Source organism: Oryctolagus cuniculus, chromosome 1 (genome assembly GCF_051225735.1).
Source record: "Oryctolagus cuniculus isolate XC-2025 breed Fujian yellow rabbit chromosome 1, ASM5122573v1, whole genome shotgun sequence".
Lineage (NCBI taxonomy): Eukaryota > Metazoa > Chordata > Mammalia > Lagomorpha > Leporidae > Oryctolagus > Oryctolagus cuniculus.
The window spans coordinates 165729928-165755166 of record NC_142867.1 but is presented as its reverse complement, the minus strand read 5'-3'; the positions used below and the strand labels follow the sequence as shown (position 1 = coordinate 165755166).

At 37.6% G+C, this 25239-nt stretch overlaps 1 protein-coding gene across 7 annotated transcripts in view; it reads left to right on the top strand.

Moving 5' to 3' along the window:
- The window catches only part of RFX3 (regulatory factor X3), a 337813-nt gene that overhangs the window by 88753 nt on the left and 223821 nt on the right, over positions 1 to 25239 (top strand). The window contains exon 2 of one of the 7 annotated variants that reach the window (XM_051846162.3): positions 13974 to 14032. The exons of the other annotated variants lie outside the window; for them this stretch is intronic. The gene's annotated coding sequence lies outside the window, so the exon portion shown is untranslated. The remainder of the gene's footprint in view (positions 1 to 13973; positions 14033 to 25239) is intronic. 7 annotated transcript variants of the gene reach the window in all.

Sequence of the window (25239 nt, the reverse complement as noted above, 5' to 3'; positions counted from 1 at the left end):
CTCTGATTTTTTTAAAAAACTATCTTTCTCTAGACTAGAGTAGTAAGTTCCCTATTTTGCCATCTTGAAAACTTTTATGGCCTTCCCTCCTTCTTTAAAATGTTTCTAGGGTTACTAAAAATTTGTGTTTACAAAATAGTTGTTAATATTCCTCTGTGTTGTATAAGAAGGGAGACAGGGAACACTGATAAAACATAGTGGATAGTAGTTTTTGGCTCCTTTTCTGCTTCATTAGAGGCTAGCTTCTTCTCATTTTTAGTTTCCTCATTTTCTGTAGGTCAATCTTGTTTAGTTTCTTGGTTAGCCACTCAGCCTCTTTTCTCTTTGCTCCTCTTTTCCCTTTTGTTTGTACTTTTTGTTCCAACAGTTTATCCTTCCCTTCTCCCTTTTTGGGTTTCATTTCCACTTTTGCAGGAGATGCTCTTAGGCTTCCTCTTGGGCATCTTGGTGGTGTGGAGGGCATGTGCTGGGTGCCTGTGGGCCACGTTATAAAGCTGGGATGCCTGACTGCTGCTGCTTCTTTCCATTTGAATTTTAGAATCAGCTTGTCAATTTCTATTTTTACAAAGCTTATTGAGATTTGGATTGCATTTGATCTTTAGATCAATGTGGCAAGAGCTGACATTTTAACAGTATTGAGCTGTGTAACCCATGAACACATTTTACCTGTTCATTTAGATCTTTAATTTCTCTCAGAAGCATTTGCCTCTTCAGTGTATAGGACTTGTACATCTTTTGTCAGATTTCCTCCTATTTTATTGTTGTTTGCTGGTGCTATTGTAAGTAGAATTTTCTTTTAATTGTAACCTCCAATTTTTGCTTTCTAGTAAAAGGACATGGGATTGATGTTTGAGTATTGACTTACTTTTTTTTTTAATAAATCCAAGTTTAAATTCCATTTTCCATAAATTTTTAAGCTTTATTTTTTTAAAGGCATAGTGACACAGTGTGGGGTATAGAGAAGGGGAAGGAGAGATCTCTCTAATATGTTGGCTTGGTCCCCAGATGGGCACAGTACTATGGGATGGGCCAGGTTGAATTCAGGAACCTGGAACTGCATCTAAATCTTCTGTTGGGTGGCAGGTGCTCAAATGTTTGGGCATCCTTCATTGCTTTCCGAGGTGCATTAGTAGCAGGAAGCTGGATCAGAACCAGAGCAACTGGGACTGGATCCAGTGTTCCTATATGGCATGTTGCCCTCCCAAGCAACAACTTAACACACTGCACCACAATGCAGACAACCTGATGTTGTATTTTTTAAGCCTTGTTAAAACCAATTTCTTTGTCTACTTTATAGATTTATTCTGCTTTTTTACAAAGATAATGTGTCTGTAAATAAAATTTTGCTTCTTTAAAATGTAGAGATACCTTTTAATTAGTTTTCTTTCTTGATTTCATTAGCTAGAACCTCCAGCATAATGTTGAATAGAAGTGATCATGACAGGATTCTCTGTCTTGTTTCTGATCTTGTAGGAGAAGCATTCAGTCTTTTACCATTAAAAATGATGTTAACTGGAAGTTCTTTTTATAGAAAGCTTTTATTTAATAAATATATATTTCATAGGTAGAACTTTTGGATTATAGTGGTAAGAAGCCCCATACTCACCCTCCTACCCCTAAACTGTCCCACCTCCTACTCCCTCTCCCATCTCATTCTTCATTAGATTCATTTTTAATTATATTTATATACAGAATATCCAACTCTATACTAAATAAAGATTTCAACAGTTTGCACCCACACAGACACACAAAGTATAAAGTACTGTTTGAAGACTAGTTTTATCATTAATTCTCATAGTACAACTCATTGAGGACAGAGGACCTACATGGGGAGCAATTGCACAGTGACTCTTGTTGTTGATTTAACAATTGACACTCTTATTTATGACATCATTGATCACCTGAGGCTCTTGTCGTGAGCTGTCAAGACTATGGAAGCCTCTGGAGTCCACAAACTCTAACATTATTTAGACAGGGCCATAATCAAAATAGAAGTTCTCTCCTCCCTTTAGAGAAAGGTACCTCATTCGTGGAAGGCTCCTTCTTTCCACCGGGATCTTACTCACAGAGATTTTCATGTAGGTCATTTTTTTGCAACAGCATCTTGGCTTTCCATTCCTGAAATGTTCTCATGGGCTTTTAAGCCAGATCCAAATACCTTAAGGGCTGATTCTGAGGCCAGAGTTCTGTTTAGGGCATTTGTCATTCTATAAGTCTGCTGTGTAGCCAACTGCAAGTTTTGTATAGATGCCTTTTATTAAACTGAAGAGATTCCTTTTTACTGCTGGTTCAATGAGAATTTTTATCACCAGCACCATGGCTCACTAGCCTAATCCTCCACCTGTGGCACTGGCACCTCAGGTTCTAGTCCCGGTTGGGGCACCGGATTCTGTCCTGGTTGTTCCTCTTCCAGTCCAGCTCTCTGCTGTGGCCCTGGAGTGCAGTGGAGGATGGCCCAAGTGCTTGGGCCCTGCACCTGCGTAGGAGACCAGGAGGAAGCACCTGGCTTCTGATTCGGATCAGCGCAGCGCGCTGGCCGTGGCGGCCATTTGAGGGGTGAACCAACGGAAGAGGAAGACCTTTCTCTCTTTCTCTCTCTCTTTCTCTCACTGTCTGACTCTGCCTGTCAAAAAAAAAAAAAAAAGGATTTTTATCAGCAATGGATGTTCAATTTTGTCAGACACTTTTTGGATGCCTATTTTGATGATTGCTATATTTCCTTTTTCAGTTTCTTGATACAAAGAATAGTAATTAAGCTAACCTTAAGACCTTTCTGCTTTTCTAATGTAGCCATTTAGTAGTAGAAATTTTCCTCTAAGTACTGTTTTAGTGGCTTCTCACAAATTTTGGTATGGTATGTTTCCATTTTCAATAAGTTCAAAATACTTTCTTTTTTTTTTTTTTTTTTTTTTCCCTTCCTCTTTGTCCTTTGTTTATCTGGTCATCTTTTACTTAGTTATAGACTATTTGAGAGTTTTCCAGAGATCTTTCTGTTACTGTTTGCTAGTGTAGTTGAGTTGTGAAGTGATGGCATAGTTTATGTGACTTTGCCTTTTTAAACTTCGGTCTTTTTTGTGGAGGGTATATTGTGTATTTTGATTTCTACCAATTTTCTTTTAAAAATTCATTTTATTTGAAAGGCAGGGTGACAGAGAGAGATAGAGACACAGAGAACGAGAACTTCTATCCACTGGTTCACTCCCCAAATGTCCACTATGGTTGGAACTGGACTGGGGCAAAGTCAATAACCAGGAACTCCATCCAGGTTGAGGATGCCCAAGTACTTGGTCTACCTTCTGATGCCTTCACTGGTGCATTAACAGATAATTAAATAGGAAGTTAAGTAGCCTTGACTCAAGATGATACTCTGTTATGGGATTCTAGTATAGTGTGAGGTGGTTTAACCTGCTGTGCCACAGCTCCTGCCCTAGTTTCTGTCAGTTTTTTCTTAATTTATTTTGAAGCTCAGATTTAGGGTTCATAAATATTTATAATTAGTATTCCATGTTGGTGAATTGTCAATTTTGTCTTTATGAAATTATCCTCTTACCTTTTTCTGAAGGGAGGAGAGAACTTCCACTTTGACTGGCCTTGTCTAAATAAGATTGGAGTTGGTGAACTCAAGAGGCTTCCATAGCCTTGACAGCTCATGACAAGAGCCTCGGGTGATCAATGATGTCATAAATGAGAGTGTCAATTGTTAAATCCACAACAGGAGTCACTGTGCACTTACTACCTATGTAGGATCTCTGTCCTTAATGTGTTGTACTATGTGAATTAACGGTATAACTCGTAATCAAACAGTACTTTATACTTTGTGTGTCTGTGTGGGTGCAAACTGTTGAAATCTTTACTTAATATATACTAAGCTGATCTTCTGTATATAAAGATAATTGAAAATGAATCTTGATTAAGAATGGGATGGGAGAGGGAGTGGGAGATGGGATGGTTGTGGGTGGGAGGGAGGTTATGGGGGGAAAAAGCTGCTATAATCCAAAAGTTGTACTTTGGAAATTTATATTTATTAAATAAAAGTTAAAAAAAAGAAAAAAAAATTTTAAATAAAAAAAAATCCTCTGTATCTCTGTTCTTTGTGAAAATCAATTTTTGTTATGATATCAGTATAGCAATTCTAGTTTTTTTTTTTTTTAATTTGAGATACAAAGAGAATGTGTATGACAGATATGCAGAGAGACAGAGAGAGGGAAAGAGAAATAGAGAATGACATACAGACATGGAGACAAAGCATCCATTTACTGGTTCACTTACTAAATGCCCATAAGAGCTAGGGCTGGGCCATTCGAAAACCAGGAGCTGGAATGTCAGTGCAAGTCTGAAATGTGGGTGACACTGACCCAACTACTTGAGCCATCACTTGCTGCCTCCTGTGGTCCACATTATCAGGAAGCTGGAATTAAGAGCTGTAACTTAGACATGAACCTAGGTACTCTGATATGGTTTGCAAGCATCTTAACCAGCATCTTAACTGCTAGGCCAAATGCTGGAGTTTCCCTTGGTGTTTGCTTTGACTGGTGTTAGTAGAATGCATCTTTTTATATCCTTTTGCTTTTAATATCTCTGTTTTTAATGAGCATTTTTCACAGGTGGTATGTTGTGATTTTGTTTCTTGGGACTCTTAACTTCTGCCTTTTACGTGGAGTGTTGAGAACATTTACATTTATTATTATAATTCCTGATATGGTCCATTTTAACTGTCATCCTGGAGTGAATATTTGGCTTAGAGGTTCAGATGTTGTTAAGATGCCTACATCCTACATTGGACTACCTGGGTTCGACTCCTGGGTCTGGCTCCTGACACTGATTTCCTGCTTGTGTGGATCCTGGGAGGTAGTCATGATGGCTCAGGTATTTAGGTCTCTGCCACTCACTTTGGAGATCTGGATTGGATTCCTGGCTCCTAGTGTCCGGCCCCACAACTATTGCTGGTCTTCAGGGAAGTCAACCAGTGAGTGGGAGTGGTCTCTCTCTCTTTCTGTCTCTCAAAAAAATAAAGGGAAAAAGAGGAGGAAGAAGAAGAAGAGGAAGAGGAAGAAGAAGAAGAAGAATAAGAAGAAAGACAACATTAAAGCAATTAAAAGAAAAAACAGACTGCCATCTTGCTATCTTGGTGTTTGTTCTTTCTTTGTTCCACCTGTTCTTTGTTTCTTGTTTCACTTTTTCTACCACTTTTTATTTTTATATTGCTTTTCTCATGAGTTCTAGACCCTTTAAACATTCTTATTGTCCTACTGGGCCAGCTGCAATTTATTTAAAGGTAGGTATAGACTTCCTATGTCCATTCTCAGAGCCTTTATATTTAATGCCTTCTTAGCGTTTTTGATGAGGGATTTTATAGGAATTATTTTGTCTGGGAAAAACTTTGCTTATTAATTTTGCTTGGGCGACAGCACTTAGATTTGAAATATATGATAGTGTGAATGATCCTTTTTCATGATTGCCCATTGGCTTCTGTACTGTTCCTGTTCTCTGATACAGGACTGTATAATAAATTGGCACAGTGGAGCCTTGGGTACTTGCTCCTGACCATACAGAAAACAGCCTGGAGAAGAGAGTCTGTGTTTCTTTGCTTGTCAGTATTTGTGTCTTGATTTGGTATCTTTTCTTCCATCTTCTTGAGAGAGATTCAAAAAGGATGATAGATAAACACCTAATTTTTTCCATATCCATCTTCCTACCCATTCTTTCCTCAAAAGGATTGGTGGAATGGCTTTTTCAAAAAGTTGAGAAATAGTTTCCTTTCCAGTTTTTAAGAAGTCTAGCCAATATGTTATCCAACATGGAGAAATGTCATTCTAGGTCTTTAATTTCTGTATGAAGAAGGGAGAAAAAAGAGATGGAGTTATGCTCAAAAGACAGTTATTTTGCTAGGTTTTGAAATAGGCAAATCAGTGCATGTTTATCTTAAATCCCAGGCACTGGGGAGGTGTGAGATCCATGTGTGGGTACCCCAGAGGCCTATACATGAAATAGCTCCATTAACTCTAGCCTAGAACATAGGAAAAAGGAGCTTCTCCAAGTCCTCCATTGCTTGAAGTCACTTTCTTCTTAGAGCATTTCCTTGAAGTAATGTCAGTAGAGGATTTTTGTTAAAGTGGATGTAGTTTCTAGAGGATATGTTAATTAGGATATTCTTGTTCATTCTGTATTCTAAATCTACCTCACAGCATTTCAAAGGAACAGAATATCCCTATTGCATGCAGGTGTTTCTGCCCTGTTTACTTCAGACATTGGATGTCTATAGTGGTTAGGAATGATGATTTGTAAGCAGATGAATCATGCCAAACACTAAATGTCGTTTGAGTACAGTGGAGCCTATAGTCTAGTCTCCATGAATATTTGGGCAGTGTGCCAACTAAAGCTGGCTTAATTCTGCAGACAGGAGCCCTTTGCAGAAGGATTCATGGTAATTAACCAATTCAGAGTGCAATATTTCCCTTTCATTAATTTGGCAGAAAACAACTAAATATCTACTCAAGAATGTTTTTGACATTTTCATTTACTGCTTGGAAAATAATAGATACTTTGAATTGGGTTGTAAAAGGAAATTGCTAGAAATTTGTCACTTCGATTTTAACATCCTAACAGAAATGTGGGTTACTCAATTAGCAATTACTTTTTAGAAACTAAGTAGGAGTAGTAGGCTGTAAGGGTGACAAAAAATTGATTCACATTTTGAGGTAATTGAGTTATAGGAGATTCCTTGGAGTTTATTGGCTCAAACTTACTACTTTCTATTTCACTTTGTATGGCTGAGCAGTAGAATTCCAAGTGATTGTGATAATTTCCCCTATTCCTTTCTTCTGAACTTCATTTCTACTGCAAATACTGCATATTTCCCTCTCTTCTTGTTTCTTTTGCATTAAAAAGCATTTGTTATTTTGAATGGCTCATCCCAAGAATTGTTAGCATTTTTACAATTAAATATGTTTTTAGGGCCCGTGATAGCATGCGATGTTCTAGGCAGTTTTGGAGCTAAGAGTTCTTGATGCAAATTTTCCCTGGAGAAATTATAGAAGTATGTAGTGGCTTTAAGATACATTTGTCTTCATATCATCACTCTCATCTGTTGATGTAATGGTGTTTACTTTTGCTAAAAACAAAATGATTTATAATACACATACTATTGACTACTAGACTATAATTATTGAAAACTTGATGATTTCTCAATTCAACATTTTCCCTTCCTGCAATTTTGATGAATTTTCTGGACATATTTTTGCTTCTGTGTAGTTTTTATAAAGTAGGTATGTTTGGCTAAGAAAGAAAGTATTATCTTTTCATATTCTTTTGGTTCTTAGTATTAGAACCTATCTCAATCCATCTAAAATAGAAATATGGAAGGAAAAGGGGATACCTCCTGAAATCTCAAAGAAGTGTTTGGCTTTATGAGGAACCGGAACTTGCCATCAGTAAAGCCATCAGGAATCTGGGTAGTTTGCTCCTCATCTCTTATACTTCTCTCTATGGTTTTCTTCCTTCATCACACTTGATAGATTTTCTTTTCAGTGCCTTCATGTGCACATGACCAAATGTATTTGCCCAGCACTTCTCCTTAGTCAGAGTGACCAGTAGAGAGACCAGAGTCCCAATCCCAGGAGACAGAATGCAGACTAGCTGTAGTCAGATGCCCAGCCTTGATCTAATCACTTGTTGAGAGAGGGCATCCTTATAAAGTACAACCTTGACTAGTACACTCCCATTCAGATAAAATGTAATACTCACATCCTGGATAGGTTCCTTAAGAGGTATCCATTTGATAAAAATGAGATGAGAATTCCCTCTGAACAAAATTAATTTTTTATTTAACATGAATTTGTTCCTATATGTGTCATAGATAGTGCTACTTGGTAGGGACTCACTGGTGAATAGGATAAATATCATCCATGAACTTGAGGATCTCACATTGTAGTAGGATAAATGGAACCTTAAAAAGTCAATATAAAGGGTCCAGTGCTGTGGCATAGTAGGCTAAGCCTGCAGTGCCGGGATCCCATATGGGATCCAGCTCTCTGCTTATGGCCTAGGAAAGCAGTGGAAGATGGCCCAAATATTTCAGCCCCCTCATCCATGTGGGAGACTCAGAAGAAGCTCCTGGCTTCAGATAGGCCCAGATCTGGCTGTTGTGGCCATTTGGGGAGTGAATCGTATATGGAAGACCTTTTTCTACATTTTTCTCCTCCTCTCTCTTTAACTCTGCCTTTCAAATAAGTTAAAAAATTTTTTTTAGAAGTCAATGTAGGGAACTGGTGTTGTGGTACAGCAGCATAGGCAGCTGCCTGCAATGCCAGCATCCCTTATCAGAGCAACAGTTCAAGTCCTGGCTGCTTTGCTTCCAGTCCAGTTCCCTGCTAATGCACCTGTGAAAGCAGTGGATGACGGCCCAAATGCTTGGACCTGCCTCCCATGTGGGAGTCCTGAATGGACTTCTAGGATCCTAGCTTCAGCCTGGCCCAGTCTCAGCTATTGCAGGCATTTGGATAATGAATCAGTGGATGGAAGATCAATTTCTCTCTGTCTCTCTGTCTCAATGTCTCAATGTCTCTCTCTCTGTCTATCTCTCTCTCTATCACTCTGCCTTTCAAACAAATAAAATAAATCTTTAAGCCAGAGAGTATGATTATATATCTTCCTTAGGAAACAGACTAAAAGGCAAACGTGTTTGATGACTACACAACACTGGAGCTAGAACTAGGACCTAGGCCTCCTGACTGAAAACCTCACTGAGGTGAAAGGAGTTGAAGAGATTCATAGTTAGATCATAACAGCTATCCATACTTCATTCCCAGCTGAAGTCCAGAGCACTCTGCTTCTATGTGTACTAAGTGGTACACTCACCTCCAAGATTTCTTTGGCATGTAATTGAAAGCATTTTATTTTTTTACATATCTCCTTTTCTTATTGAAAATTATCTTGGTCTCTCTGAATGCATAGAGTATTGTTATAAATAAACCATGATTTGGATATAGATATCACTTGCTTGAATAGCTATGAATGATAAGTAATTAAGAGAACCTGGAAAATCCACCTAAACTGGTAAAGTAAGTTAACTAAATTTGATGATACTTCGTGGTTTCTCACTGTGATTATTATCACACTTCTGAAAATGGGTTGCGGTTAAAAACAATCCTCTTAGGAATTTGTGACGTTGCAGGCTGATTTGAAGTTGGAGACTCCAAGTCCACTTCTTTATTGTGGGAAACAAATATAATACAGGTGTGTAGCCACCATAAAGATATCATCTATCACATGGTAACTTAAGAGAGGCTTGTAAGTGTCTATCTACCCAAAGTACTATCTACCCAACATTTTCCATGTGTCAGCAAATGGGTACAGTTCATGTAAACTGAAAAGATCAGGGGAAATGAATTAGGGAAGAGATCCCTGGATTAGGGATGAGATGAGTGCTCAAAGAACCTACAGGGAAGGATGCCTTATCTAGTTTAATGAAAAAAATACCTGGAGCCCAATACCCTAGAAGCACACAGAATCAGATTCTGTGGGAAATTATGGTTCCTAGCCAATTTGAAAATTTTCTGAAAGTGTTGATATAAATTAAAATTGTGGCTAAACTTTTCTTTCACCTAAATTTCCAGTTATTCTCATTTCAATAGAAATTAAAACATGTTTGTAGGCCCTACACCCTGTACTTGATGGATAGTTGGTCTTGCCTATCTCTAAACTGATATTTGAACATTTCTAGTATCTAACCCAATTAGGAAATCCATAATTGACAAAGAAAAAATCTACTTCATTTTTGGGCTCTCTGCATCATGTAAATTTTTTCTAAGCATTTAAAAACTGTATTATATGTACTTTGCCTTCTCATTTAAATCTCTTATGGTTTGTCTGGAGACATGCAGATGGTTCCACAATCTTTAAATATAGCTAGAAGACATTTGTCCTTCTAATGGTTGTATGGCACTGAGATCAGACCAATGTCAACATTGGGAAATGAAAATTCTGGTAACTTGAAGTTTTCTGAATTTTCTGCTTTTGTTTTGACTTGATAAAGATAAGCAAGCATACTTTAGCAAAGGAAAGCATGTGAAAAGCAATATGGTACAGTAAGGTATTGATAATATTTTGCTTGTCCTGTTATTGTTCATGAAAAAGGAAAATAAGTTTGGGAGGAAAGCTTTTAAAATTAAATTTGAAACATTTTTCCTTATACTTAACAAACTTTCCAAACTTATATAATAATGTTAATAATTTCAAAGGGTCTTATTATAATATCTTATAGTTCTAAGATAGTTTATTAAAATTATTTAACACAGCATGTGCACTGAACTGGCTGATAAGTTACACAAATTTGGGATGAGGAGAGAAAAAGATATATATATAAATTGAGAGAATAAAAAAGACAAAAAAACTCTTTAAAATAATGTGGACACATGCTTCTGCTTCTGTCCTTGAAGGAGTAGCTGGTAATGGTTTGACTATCCATGAACAATAACAACATGAGCAAAATATATGAGGGAACTCTCTGATAGGCCTTGGAAACAGAAAATGCAGGGCTGTGATCACTGAGAAAAGGCAGGTTGATAGAAAGAGCCCTGCATTTGCTGATTTCCACTAAGGACAGTTTCCTAACTGTGACAGGGACCTGGGGCTCCAGGAGAAAAGAGTGACACCTGTGAGCTTAAAAGGCAGAGATCAGAGTTCAGTGCTACTGAAGCAGTTGAAATCTGGAGCAGCGCATCAGAAAGAAGACTGCTCCATGGAATAGTGGGGGTCCAGAACTTGAGAAGTGTGTTCCCTTGAGTCCTTGTCTGAGGGATGGTCAGTATATATGCCAAGCGGACTGTATGAACTTACCAGAGAGTGTCTACTAGAGGTCTGAGAATGGAAAGACATGTCACTGTTTCCAGGTGGACATTGGAGCTCTGTGCCAAACCCATTAGACTGATGTTATTAATATTTTAGGCATCTGGGTAAGAACCAAAATGTCTACAACTTAAGAGGAAGGAACCATCTTAGTTCATTTTCGTGGCTATAACAATCTCAGAGGTTGGATAATTCATTACAAACAGACATTGGTTTCCTCACAGTTCTGTAAGCTGGGAAGTCCAAGATCAGGGTGCTAGTAGGTTCAGTTATCTGCTGAAAGTTGCACTCTGATTTCAAGATGGCACTATGAATGCTGTGTCTCTGGAGGGGAGGGATGCAGTGTCCTCACATAGCATAATACAGAGTAGCAAGAGAACTGACCTCTGTGTGAAGGCTTCCTCTGTAGGGGTCTTAATCCCAACCTTGAGGAGAGTCCTTATAATATCATCACTCTTAAAGGTCTCCAACCTCTTAAATATTTGTTTATTTTCATTTATTTAAGAGACAGGTAGAGACAGAGGAGAGATCTTCTATCTGCAAGTTCACTTACCAAATGCCCACAATAACTAGAGCTGGGCCAGACAATAATCAGGGGCCCAGAACTCATCTTGAGTCTCCCATGTGGGTGGCAGGGACCCAAGTTCTTGATCCATCATCTGCTTCCTGGGGTCCTCATTGGTAGGAAGCTGAATTGTAAGTGGAGGAGCTGAGATTCAAGAGAGCCATTCTAATATTGAATGTGGGTGTACCAAGTGGCATTTTAACCATGTGCCAAATGTCTCCCAACACCCCACCTCGTTACATTGGCCATTAAGTTTCAACACTAGAATTTTGGAGGGAATCCATTCAAACTATAGCAACATCCTCTCAGGGATGGGGAACCTTTTCTCCTGCTAAGGACAATTTGAATATCTATAATATCATTCACAAACAATACAGAATTTTTAACAGTTAGCCTGCTAAAGATTTACTAAGTCCATCAAGTCCCATCTGTGGTTGCTTTGACAGGGCCTTATCAAACAATTACACAAGTCTTACGTGGTCCTTGAGCTGGATGTTCCCCACTCCTATGGGCTTACTTTATCCGCCCTTACAAGGTTAAAAACTGTATATCAATGAAATCTACAGGGGAAACAGAAGTTTGGCCCTGACAGAGTAGAGGAGCTTAAGAAACAGCTTGAGATTTCCTCAAATTAATTCCAACAAAGCATAAACAAATTCATGATATTCAAGAAATAATTGCACTCCCCAAGAACAAAAGTGACAAGGCTTCAGAGGAACATAGCAGACTCTTAAGTTTTTGTACATTTTGTTATCACAATGTTCACTATACAATAAAGAAGTTACTGAACATGCGAAATCTAGGAAAAAATGTGATGTATAGTCAAGAGAAAATAAGGTCCATAGGAACAGAACTTGAGATGATCTACATGTTGGTTTTAGTTGACAGAAGCTTATATATGCCTATGCATATAAGGAAGTAAGACAAACAGAACAAACAAACTATGGTCATCATGAGTGCACAGGAAATCTTGACAAAGAAATGGCGACTAAAAAAGAGCTTAATGGAGATTCTATAAATGGAAAGAACAGTAACTAACTACAAATTAATTTGATTTACTGTATAAATACAATATTAAGAAAATCAGTGAACTTGATAACTGTCAATCAAATTTATTCAGTTTGAAGAAGCTAGAGAAAAAAGATTGAAGAATGATGAGCAGAGACTTGGGAGACCTCAAGGACAGCCACTGATTGTCTAATGTGCATATAATTGGATTTACAGAAGAAAAAAAGCATGAGAATTTGGGCATAAAATGTGGTTAAGAAGTAATGGTCAAAAAGTTCTCATGAAAATTTTTCATCCTCATCCTCTTGAGAGATACAGAGTTAGAGAGAGAGAGAGAGGGAGGCAGGAAGGCACTGGAGAGAAATGACTGCAACAGCCAGAGCCATTCCAGGCTAAAACTAGAAGCCCGGAACTCTGCAGTCTGGTCCTTCCAGGTGCGTGGCAAGGACCCACGTACTTGAGCCATCGTCTGCTGTTTTCCCATGGTGTGCATTAGCAGGAAGCTGAATTGAAAGCGGAGCCAAGAATCAAACCCCAGCCCTTCAGCATGGGATACAGGAGTCCCCAGTGGTATCTTCACTGCTGTGCCAAACACTGGCCCCAGAAAAAGTTATCATTTTTGATGAAGGAAACATCAGTTTACATATTCAGAAGCTTATCAATACCCCAGAATATTAATAGATTATAAGGTGCTGCATTAGTGTTGAAATTTCCAGAACTCATCATTGTGGGGATGAGGAAACAGCCAAGTGGCTCTAAATATTCTGCCACTGTTCAGGAAGGAGCAGTTAACTTGGTGCTTCATGGGGCAGCATTGGATACAGGGAAGGTACTGCTTTTTTTTTTTTTGTGCATTTAAAAAGATTGCTTCTTAAGGTCTTCTTTTTGTCTGGTTTATTTAAAAATAAAAAATATTTTCAGATTATAAAAGTGCAGGTCCATTGGGGAAAATATGTAATCATGTAGATCTGAAATAAAATTTGATCTTACAGGTTGTGATCCTTTTATGCTGCAATGTCTCTATTTTGTTTAATTTTGGTAAGCAGTTGGGAAACAAAAAAGAGTAGAAAAAATTTTAAGGCATATTACTTTCTAAACAAGTCCTAAATTCTAGCCTTTACCTAAAGCTTTTACCTTAATGTAGCTTGGGATTAACATACTTTTTGTGAGAATATTTCTGGTTGAATTCAGTCTATATGTAATATTTACATTATATATGACTTTTAAGGTATACTAATTATAGGTGAGATTTTTAATGGAATTGAAGAGCATAAAGCACTTATACTTTCTATTTAAGTGTAATGAATCCTGAATACGTAATTTATTTTGTCAATTAATAAGACAATTGGTTATGTGGTAGGATGACTGAATTGTAATTTGTCAATCTCCTTCCCCCATATGTGGGAATGAATTGCCATGCTAAAAGTTTTCCACAGACACCTATAGATGTTTAAGTTTTGTTCTTACTCAAGTGATACTTGGAAAAAAAATGAAATTGAAGTGATTTTGTATCTGAAATTCACCAAAGACAGCCTCCTATTTCTTCTTTATTCAGAGATTTTTATCAGAGGAATATAGACTGGAATCTGCAATGGTTCTCAGAATTCCAAAGTGGTAAGTGAGACCAATTAAGTCTGTCCTTACCAGTATTTAATTATGCTGTTTTTTTTTTCTCTGTAATTCTTAGCTGAAATATTTTAAATTATGATTCATGTTAATTCTGGGGTTCTTTACTTTTAATAGCATCTTTCCTTGAGTGGTTTTACCATCTTATGTCTTTGTAGTCTGGTTTAAAAAGTTCTGTCTTTGTATACTCCAGGCTCTGATTTGGGATTTAGAACAAGGTTCAGGATTTCTCTTAGATCCAACTTCTAATTCACCATGGTAAATTGAGAACAGAAATGATGTTTTCTTCTTTTTATTCCACCGATTCAAAAATACAGTTCAGACTTCCTAAGTATAGGGCTGATGTGAAAGAGGTAGTTGAAATGAGTCTAGCGACATTTGAATGCATTAAAATAAGTGCTCATATTAATATCCATATATGAGAAACTGAAGATTCTGTATGAATGGAGAGTTAGATCATGCCAGTACTAACACCAAATTACTCTATAGATTTAACTGTAAGTTCCAAAACCAATTTTTGCATTTTTGACGTCTTGTGCACTGATGTATATTTTCTTTGCATGAAATTTTTGTTGCAAGTAATGAAAAACAATAATTAAAAAAAAAATAGACTGATGAATTTAAGCCACAAAGTGTATTGCTCATTTAACTCAAAAGCTTGAGGACAAGGCTACATTGGGAATGAGCCAGCAGCGCAGTGGCTTTGATTTCTTTGTTCTGCCATCCTGGAGTTGATTTCATTCTGATGTGCCCAGTATGACTTTTGGTAGCTCCTAAGGCTTAGGATGCCCCTATTCACCTGCGCATGGAAAAAGCATACTTGAGTATTTCTAACACATGTCCTGATATTTATTTGAATGCAGTTGCTGTAGATATTTCCATCTTAGAGCTGTTGGATCTGGCATGTATTTGCCATCCCAGTAGACAAAGGAGAATTTAACTTCTTTGGAACTCTTGGATCCCCGAAAGAAAATTTTGTCTTCTGAGAACAGTAAAGTGGAAAAAATGTGACGAGAGATTAATTACCATTAGGTTGTCATCCTTTAAATCAACCTATGGCTTAACATTGCTTTTTCTCATCCCTGCCAACTGTTAGGGAGCTTTTTGTTTTTTTGTTTCTCCCCTAGAATATAGGAAAAGCACTATTGTCCCAACTAGTGATCTGTCTTTATGGGCAACACATGGCTTGCCATGGTTTTCTATGTCATTTCTTTTCCCTTTGCTTTGTTAGGTAATGCTTTTAATTTCATCAGAAAATGAATAGTTCTGAAATGTATTTTATTTTCTAATAAATTAGAATTTCACATTAGGTGGCTTAAATCAAATAAGAATTCTGCATTGGATGTGTTAGTGACAGACAGCAATATGTTTTAAAAAATAAAGCACAATTTAATTAAAATATTTAAACTGAAATATGAAAGACATACTAGCTGCCACTGTAAAGTTCAATAATTTGAAATGATGAAATTTTCCTTCAAGTTTTTTTTTAAGATTTATTTATTTATTTGAAAGTCAGAGTTACACACAGAGAAAAGCAGAGGTCTTCCATCGCTGATTCACTCCCCAGTTGGCTAAAGTGGCCGGATCTACGCTGATCCAAAGCCAGGATCCAGGAGCTTCTTCCAGATCTCCCATGCTGGTGCAGGGGTCTAAGGACTTGGGCCATCCTCCACTGCCTTCCCGGGCCATAGGAGAGAGCTGGATTGGAAGTGGAGCAGCTGGGACTTGAACTGGCCCCTTTATGGGATGCCAGCACTGCAGGCGGCAGCTTTACCCACTATGCCCCAGCGCCGGCCCCAACTTCAAGTTTTGTGACAGGAGCAAAATATACTCTAGTGAACCAGCAGATGGAAGAGTGTCTCTCTCTCTGTCTCTCTTCCTTTTTGTAACTCTGCCTTTCAATTAAACATTTTTTTTTAGAAAGGGATTTTAGCAGGTATCTAATATATCATCCTATCTAATATCCTATCTAGTAAGCCTGGCAGGAAGAATTGAGCAGTCAGAACTCAGTAACTAGTTAATTAGAGGGTTCATATTCTGTTGTTTCTGAGAGATACAAATATTCAACAAGTATGATTTGATTTTTAATCTCAGCTCTAGTTAAAATAATTATTTTCTTCTGCAAAGATATTTTAAAATATTTGTGGAAAGATGAAATTTATTTTGGTGCCCCTAGTTTTGAAATCTATGCATGCATTTTTTTTTTTAATGCTATGTGTTTCAAATATACTTTGGAAGACTTCCTTCTTTCTGTTGAGGACAAAATCTGTGTGCATGTAATTTCCCCCCAATAGACGTGTATCTCTTCCTCTTAGAGTGTTGCTCTTCACACATATGATGGCAATTATGTCTCCCAATTTTATCTTCTTGTCAGCAGACCAAACATTCACACACATCTCAGATGATTGTATTGCCAGTTACACTTATCATTCAAATTTCTGTCCTCTTAATTTTCTTTAATTTTATTTCTCTTTAAAATGTTCATAGAAATAAACATCATAGCCTTAATATGATCTCAGCAGTACAGTAACTATGGGTGTGGATATAATTTTCCTCTTCTAAATATGTTACTTCCAAAATTGTGTTTTTCTAAAAATCACTTTAGTTGAGGTATGTGTATTATAAAATGCAAAATACAAGAAATAAAATATGCCTTTTTGGTAAATATTTGATCCAGCTTTAGAAACTTAGATTTATGTTAACTAAAACCACAATCAAGTTGTAGAACATTTTTCTATTCCCATAAGATCCCATGTGATGCTACTCAATGCCATGCCCATTTCTGATCCCCAGCCCAAGGCAAACACTGTTCTATTTTCCGTGTCTGTAAATGAGATTTCTGTGTTCTAGAATTTCATACAAGTGGAGGTGTGCATTATGCACAGGCATCTTTGGAGATAATAGTGGACTTGGCCCACACAATAAATAAAATGTATATTGTGATAATGTGATCATAAATTTTTTGGTTTCTGAGTACATATAAAAAAAGTGTCCACACCATAGTGTAGTCAGTTAAGTGTGCAATAGCATTCTGTTTTAAAAAAAAGTTCTTGTTTTAATTTAAAAAATATTGCTAAGCTAAAAATCTTATTATTTGAGTTATTGGAAAAATGGCACCAATGGATTTTTTTTTAAACCCAGTATTGCTGCTAAACTTCAATTTGTAAACGACACAATGAGGATGGGTGTAGACTCTAAGGTTGCCATAATTCATATTGGAGTGCTTGGGTCTCAACTCTGCTCTCCATTCCAGTTGCTAATGTGTTCCCTGGGAAAGGCAGCAGCTGATGGCCCAAGTAGCTGGGTCCCTGCCATGCAAGTGGGAGACAGATTGAGTTCCTGGTTTCTGGCTTTGCCCTTGCCCAGCTCTGGCTGTTGTGAACATGTGGAGAATGAACCAATGTATGGGAGATCTCTTTTTGTGCTTCTCTCATCCGCTGTCTCTCTCTCAAATAAGTAAAACAAATAACTAGAAACTCACAAATGTGCATAAAGACCTATGAAGTACATAAAGATCTATAAAGTATAACAAATAAAGCACAATAAAAGGAGATACGCCTATGCTCTTTTCTGTCTGGAATCTTTGGCTTAGAATAATGTTGTTTCATCCATATTCTACATATATGAATAATTATTTTCTTTTTTATAGTTGATTATGACCTTATAAGTATCCCATAATTTTTCTCTTCACTTGTTGATGATATTTGGTTGTTCTCAGTTTTTAGCTATTAGTAGCAAAGCTACTGTAACATTTATTTTTAAATACCTTTTCAGATAAATATTTTTATTTTTCTTGAATAAATACCTAGAAATAGAATTGCTGGGTCATATGTTTAACTGTTTTTAACTTTAGAAGCAACGAAGCAACTTCCAAAGAGCTTTTTGAAGTGGTTATGCCATTTGACATTCCCACTCTCAGTGTATCGAGAGTTCCAGTTTTTCTTTATCTACTCATGGTTTTGGAACTAAGTGGGATTCTTAGCATATGTTTAGATAATGTCAAATTGATGTTAGGAAAGCAATTTCATTTAATCTGACTAGACTATAATATAGTCTTATAAGAAAGCCTCATCTCAGGTGTGTTAGTTTTCTTGCATAATCTTATTTTCCATATAAAACTATTGTTTTTGCATTGGAGTGTGTGTGTGTGTGTGTGTGTGTAAGTGTAATTCCATGTGATAGTTTGGTAAGGCATCATTGTAAAGTCATGAAGAATTAGGCTCCTGAAATACATTTCTCCTTTAGAAGTCTTTCACTTTTTATAAAACCTCCTGACCCACATTGTGTCTTATATGTAACAGGCATCTTACACGTGGAGTTTCTCAGTCAGTGTTTCCTTATTTCTTGAATACCACATCCTTACTCTACAGTGTACATTCTTTGCCTTCAAAGCAAGTAGGTAAATTAGGCAGAACTGAAAAGTTATTTGTCCAACTTAATACGCAGTCTTCTTACTTAGTATGAGTGAATCAAGTTGTTGAATTTGATCTATAAATCATTATGAAATTCTCTTATTCACAGAGGTAACAAAAGGTGGAGCAGAGATGACTCATAAGCTAGAAGGGTTTCCTCTTTGCTGGCTGATAATTCAAAATTCATTTCTATTATAAATTTGAATCTGTAAGGTTGGAGAAATCCATTCCGTGCAAGGGTGGAATAACCATTGCCCTTCTGCTTTTGACTTTTGGTAATCTCTTCTCTTAAAGTATGTATACATATGTACTTCCTCCACCACCACCACCACCATCAGCAACACAAAATCCAAGTTTGTTTCAGAACCAGTTCAGCAATGTAGGAAAAGTCCAGTGTTCATTCTTAGCTGAAACAAGACCTTCCTCTTAAGCGAGAGGAATGATGTGCTTTGGTGCATGAGCCAGGATGCAGAATGTTTTAGCTAAAGATTTTCTCCCTGGGTAGATCCTATGGATTGAGTTTTGTTCTCCAGCCTCCTGTCCTACTGGTGTTTTGCATAGCTGCTCCTGCCTTCCCGTAATTACCTTTTCTATTCTGAAGAATAAAGTAAATCAAGATTTCTTATCTTTTTCCTTCCTCTCACTTGGGAAAAGTTACTTGTAATATTCTCCTAGTCCTCAGGAAAATAAAAAATGTACAGTCTTTGATTTCAGAGTGAATGATTTCTGTCAACAGGACTGTGCATCCTGTTGATGAACTCAAGTTGCCTGCTGGAATAACTTCATGATAAGCTTTTATAGGTGCATTGTGGTAGGGACTGAAGAGCAGACAGGTAGAGAAAAGAAAATGTCTTTGAAGGAGATATGAAAAGAAGCCTGCATCACTCTGTCAGGGTGACCTTTCCATAGTTGATCTGTGTCACACAGCAACTCTGCAACTAAAATAAATAAGCCCATCCCATGATTTCTCCATCTGCACTAGAAATAATAGTACTGCCTCTATCACTGGATTAATGGGATGACCAAATGAATTTATATAGGTGAAATATTTGGAATGCATAGAGTTTTGATCTGTTGCTGTTCTGTACAATAATATGTACTAGATAAAATGTGTGCTTTACAGAAGGACACCCCTTCTGTCATATGTTTTTTAAATAGACTAGAAAATATTAACCCTGATTATCCTTATGGAGTTATGTGTCTGATAATTTCAGGTTTTTTTTTCTTTCTGTAGTAAAGCTCAAAGGAAGATATTCAGCCTTCAAAGAGTAAAGCTAACAGTTGTGTTTAATCAATAGGGGTTTTAACTCTGTTGTATTGTAGTCTCCTGCACTTCCTTTTGAACTAGACTTTAAAGCTTTCAGGTAGAATGCATAAACATGTATCTGAGTAGTTTATTGGAGGTTCAGTAATGTTTTGCTACTCTTTGTGGTTCAGTTCATTATTGTCACCGTTCTGGCTCATGCACTGTAGTCAGCCTGCAGAGGACAGTTATTCAGAGCCAGGAGAAAGAAACTATATTGATTATTCACTGACTGCTTATTTCTACCTGGTAGAAATATTTATCTCTGATATTTGTACTACTTCCATTATTCGATTTCTGATGCAGTGATAGAACTTCAAGATGAGAAGGATCCACATTTCAGGTTTGACACAAGAGTATCTTTTTTTTTAAAAGATTTATTTATTCATTTCAAAGTCAGAGTTACACAGAGATAGAAGGAGAGGCAGGGAGAGAGAGAAGTCTTCCATCCTCTGGTTCACTCCCCAGTTGGGCGCAATGGCTGGAGCTGCACTGATCTGAACCCAGGAGCCAGTAGCTTCTTCAGGATCTCCCACGTGGGTGCAGGGGCACAAGGACTTGGACCATCCTCCACTGCTTTCCCAGGCCATAGCAGAAAGCTGGATGGGAAGTGGAGCAGCCGGGACTAGAACCGGCGCCCATATGGGAGGCTGGCACTGCAGGCGATGGTTTTACTCACTATGCCACAGTATCACCTCCCCAAGAATATTTTTGATTTTGCTGATCAGGATCTAAGAGATTTAAATGGAGAAAATGGTTTTTGACATTTTGAGTCATCTGAAGAAAAGAAACAGGAATGAAGGGAGATAAGAAAGTAAAAGGAGGAATAGGACTGATGAATAAAAGCAGTTAGGGAAAAATGCAGAGGTTAATAGAGATAATTACTGATTCTGTCTTATGTGAAACCTGCCTCAGCTTATTCATCTTCCTTTATATGGGACACAAGTATTGTAGCTTACATAATGAAATGTGCTTTAGTTTTGTGGAGCATAGAAGTTAATTTCCTCTTTACTTGTTAGAGTGGCCTGAGACAAGTCTCTCAACCATTTATGGTTTCCTCACCTCAACAGTAGAGTTACTAGTAAAAATATCTATACTGCTGGAGAACCAAATAAAATAATGTATGTCAAAATACTTTGTAAATGGTAAAGCTCTAGCTAAGTTTTGATGATGATGATATTGATGACCTCAGTCTGCCTTCAGAGACACTGTAACTTGCGTATTTTGCTCTGGGTTTCTGTTTTTGTATTTCTGTTGTACGCTCGGTAGCCATTAGGCTCAGTGAACCCATAGAATGTCCCATCCATTATTACTCAGTCTGAGTTTGAATGTTTTCCTGGCCTTGAGCATTCGCTCACGTGGTGGTATACTTCATTGCAAAATGCTAGGAGGCTGCATGCATGCTGAGAGCCTAAATCTGCTGCTGGCCAACTGAAGGCTGAGAGGAGATGGGGAGGCATCCCAGGGCATCTTGTGGTACTGCGGATCCCTGCCTACTTTCTGCCTTGTGTGGCCTGTTTTTCTCATTGCCTTCATGTGCCATGATAGTAAACTTCCTCATGGTTTTTTTGTTTGTTTGTTTTTGTGTGTTTTTTTTTTTTTTTTGACAGTTAGAGTTAGACATTGAGAGAGAGAGACTGTGGGGAGCAACTCGGACTATACTGTTACTGGAATTAAGACTTATTCTATGCATCTGCTCTCCCACAATATGGCGCTGGGAGAGAAGAAAACAGCTTCTGCACAGCTGCCTCCAGTTCAGCCAATAAACTGTAGGACTTGCTCCTGATTGGAGGAGAGCAGCGTACTCGGCGTGTGGGCAGCCGAGTTAGGATTGGCGGAGGAGGACTATAAAGGAGGAGAGAGACGGCATGCACCGGGAACATCTAAGGGAACACCTGTGCAGCCCCCGAGAGAGCCGGCCGGCGGTGTGCCGCTCCCCTGCGGAAGTGGGGAAAGCGGCCAGGGGGAACCGCCCCTTCCACGGAGGTGGAAGGGACAGTAGCCAACCCGGGAAGAACCAGCAGCAAACCCGGGGAGGGCCGAGCAGACCAAAGAACAGCGCAGGGTCCTGTGTCGTTCCTCCACGAGGAGGGGGAGCGACATAATGGTGCCGTGACTCGGATATGAAGCCTAGGCAGGGTTTAGTGTCGTTCCTCCACGAAGAGGGGGAGCGACAGAGACAAAGAGAAAGGTTTTCCTTCCGTTGGTTCACTCCCCAAATGGCCGCTACAGCCAGTGTGTTGCACCGATCTGAAGCCAGGAGCCGGGTGCTTCCTCCGGGTCTCCCATTCGGGCACAGGGCCCAAGCACTTGGGCCATCCTTCACTGCCTTCCTGGGCCACAGCAGAGAGCTGGACAGCAAGAGGAGCAGCCGGGACTAGAACTGGCGCCCATATGGGATGCTGGCGCTGCAGGCAGAGGATTAGTGAACAACTGCGGCGCCCCGCCCCCATGGTTTTTAAAAGTAAATTTTTGTTTATTTGTGAGCCAGAGAGACACATAGAGACTAGTAAAGTGTTCCCAACTGCTTGTTCACTCCCAAAAAGTCTGTAATGGCTGTTAGTAGGCCAGGCTGAAGCCAGAAACTGGGAAATCATTCTAAATCTTCCATGAGGATAGCAGGAACCCATTTTCTGGAGCCATCACTGCTATTTTCCTGGCTTTGCATTACAAAGAAGCTGGAGTCAGGGGCCAGAGCTGGGTATGGGACACAGATAACTGTGATGGGGGACACTGACATCTTAACCACTAGGCCAAATACCTGGTCCTGTCCTGTTTTGAGAATGGTATAAGGAGAAGAGTAAAAGAGGAAGAGAAAGGTAGTTTTACAAATGTGGAAGTGAGGGGTGAAATTTTAGCTATGTCATTCACAATGTAATAAATGTATTCACCCACCTAGTCCTCAAAATAGTAGAATAAAGTAAGTCGGACTTACTTGTTTTATTACTGTGTTGATTCAGGTACAGCCTTATTCAGCCCAGATAAGAAAGCTTTGGCCTCACTGTTAAAAAGATTGACCATGTATTACAAATAGTAGTTTTCATTAAAATATGAAAATTTTGAGATACTTAGTAAAAATATACTTGTTTTACCATATTCTGTCAAACATAAAAGGGACCCATGAAATTGTTTTAATTAAAGAAAGAAAAAAAGTTGTCCTTTTGATACATGAAAGAAATTATAAAGTATAATTATATCAATTTTATATTCTTTACAATTCGATAGTACAGCATCTATTTTTGTGCTTTTGGTAATGTATGCAGTGTTGAAAGGATTGAAGTTGCATAAAATGAAAAATGTGAAATATGTTCCACATTTATTTTGTTGTTGTCTTATACCAAATGGAATTTGTTCCAGAGCTATACTGCTGAATGCTGCCTCTTAGCCATTTAAAAACAAATTTAGAAATAAATGTTCTGTTTTGTAAGATTATAATATTTGGATCCATAAATTCTGGTTGAATGGAGCACATAATAAGGAGTAGTTGAAGGCAGCAAGATACCACCAACGTGTACCTTTCATATCATCTCATATGTGGTATTATTAAATTTGTTGGTTGAGCCAAACACACTTCATGTAATATATAAATTTTCATTGGATCATTATATCTTGCTTTGAGACAAAATTACCACTGCTTTGTTTTGACATTGACTTTAAAATATCTTAAATAACTTCTAAGCATTTTTTTCTCCAACACTTGGAAGCAACCCAATTTTCTTTGTTAATATTGTTTTAATTGATGTCATCTAAAAAACTCAAATCAATGTCTTGACTTATAAGCTGCAAGTAATGATAAATCAGTGCTATGTAACAATTCTTATGATTTAGTGGCTCTTACTATACATCAGGTGCTATTTTAAGTCCCTAATAGTCATCAACTTATTTAATCCCTATAATCACTCTAGGAAGTAGAAACTAGTTATTCTCATTTTACAGTTATTCCCATTTTGCAATAGAGAAAACCAAGGCACTAATAGTTAAATAATTTGATCAATTCCATGGCTACCAGTTTATGATAAAACCAGGATATGAATATAGGCAATGTGGATAGAGGATCCAGCACTCTTAGCTGTTATTCTATATGTGTAAATATAGAAAACTTATCCTGCAAGGCACAAAAATATACATTAATCAGACACAGGTCAATGAATGCTAAGATCTGCTTTGTGAAACTTGTGTTGGCTTTTATTTAGGGAAAATGGTGCAGGTTCCTGGTATTTTTTTTTTATTGATTGTGTTTTTGCTACATGTATTTTAGAATTCTGATAATAGGTGTATAAATATTTAGGATTGTTACATTCTGTTGATGAATTATTTTTTCTTTAGGAAATGAGCCATTTATTCCTGATCTTTCCTTCTTTGAAATTGACATGGTCTGTTAAATAGCCTGGTGTATATTTTTCATCATTTTTTTCGAGCTGTCTGTCATTACAATAATATGGGCTTTTTTTGCCAAAAACATTTAGTTTGGTCTTTTTTTATAGTCTGGCAATCTTTGTCTTTATTAATATGTTTATTTTTAATCTGTTATCGATATAGTTAGGTTTCAATCTAATGTGTTGCAATTTTTGTTTTTCCTTCTTTTGGGTTCTTTTTCTCTCTTTCCTTATCTTATTTTGAATCAATTGAGTAATTTATATGACTTCATCTTATGTCCTTTATTGACTTACTGTCTTCTTTGTCTTCTTCTTTCAGTGATTATAGAATGGTTTGAAATATGCCTTTGTAACTTGTTGCCGTGTACCTTCAAATGGCACCCACTTCAAGTGTGTCATAAGAAAAGCCAGTAATTCTCAATAGCATTTGGAGCAGTGGGGAGAATCATGTTGGCTGTACCTATAAGAACTTTAAAAAATGCCTTACCTCTCTTGGATATTATTGTGCTGGCCTGCTGTTCCTCTTAGAGGAACACTGACAGCATTCTTTTCTGGATAGGAAAACTGACTTAAGTAAATGGCAGACAGGCCCAACATAACATGATGAAATGAATACTTATATTGAAGTCAGATAGACCTGAATTCAAATTCTGGGACTATTACTTACTAGATATGTGATATAGGACAAATTATTTCACTATTCCAGTTTTCATGCCTAAGTTGTGAATAATAATCACTTCATAAAGCTGTTGTCCTATATGCTCATATAGCATTTGATTTCTATCTTGACTGTGAAAATTAAGTGGAATGGTATTTATAAAATACCTACTTAAACTGTTTAGCAGATTAAAGGATTTCAAAACTTCTTGCCATGTAAGGATTATGGAAGTTATAGTCTGACTCTTTAGTGAATGCTTTTATTTTTCATAATAAATTCTGTCTTCATCTAATCAGTTTTTTTTTATAACTTGTAACATTTTGTGCAGAAGAAATTGTTAACATAGGCAAGGTTGCTATGAATGAATACAACAATTAAATAAGTCAGAGTTGAGGGGAGATCTAGGCATTGCATAAAGCTCCAAGAACCGGGCCTGGGACACTTGG